The following is a 636-nucleotide window of genomic DNA, read 5'->3' on the forward strand; positions in this document are numbered from 1 at the left end:
ACTCACAACCTAAAGAAAGCCTGAACTCTTGGGAAAAGTTAGTCAATGCCTTTTTGGCAAAGTTCTTTCCACCTCAAAAATTGAGTAAGCTTAGAGTGGAAGTCCAAACCTTCAGACAGAAGGAAGGTGAATCCCTCTATGAAGCTTGGGAAAGATACAAACAATTGATCAGAAAGTGTCCTTCTGACATGCTTTCTAAATGGAGCATCATAGGTATATTCTATGATGGTCTGTCTGAACTGTCCAAGATGTCACTGGACAGCTCTGCTGGAGGATCTCTTCATCTGAAGAAGACGCCTATAGAAGCTCAAGAACTCATTCAAATGGTTGCAAATAACCAATTCATGTACACTTCTGAAAGGAATCCTGTGAACAATGGGACGAATCAGAAGAAAGGAGTTCTTGAGATTGATACTCTGAATGCCATATTGGCTTAGAACAAAATATTGACTCAGCAAGTCAATATGATCTCTCAAAGCCTGTCTGGAATGCAAGCTGCACCAGGCAGTACTAAGGACGCTTCATCTGACGAAGAAGCTTATGATCATGAGAACCCTTCAATGGAAGAGGTGAATTACATGGGAGAACCCTATGGAAACACCTATAATCCTTCATGGAGAAATCATCCAAATCTCT

General features: G+C 40.9%; 1 non-coding gene across 1 annotated transcript; it reads right to left on the reverse strand.

Moving 5' to 3' along the window:
• Positions 1-86: 86 nt before the first annotated feature.
• On the reverse strand, positions 87-194 carry LOC127743536 (small nucleolar RNA R71). The gene has a single exon (XR_008004924.1). It is a non-coding gene; the product is annotated as a small nucleolar RNA R71 (small nucleolar RNA).
• Between the last annotated feature and the right edge of the window lie 442 nt (positions 195-636).

The sequence above is a fragment of the Arachis duranensis genome, chromosome 10, assembly GCF_000817695.3.
Source record: "Arachis duranensis cultivar V14167 chromosome 10, aradu.V14167.gnm2.J7QH, whole genome shotgun sequence".
In the NCBI taxonomy this organism is placed as follows: Eukaryota; Viridiplantae; Streptophyta; class Magnoliopsida; order Fabales; family Fabaceae; genus Arachis; species Arachis duranensis.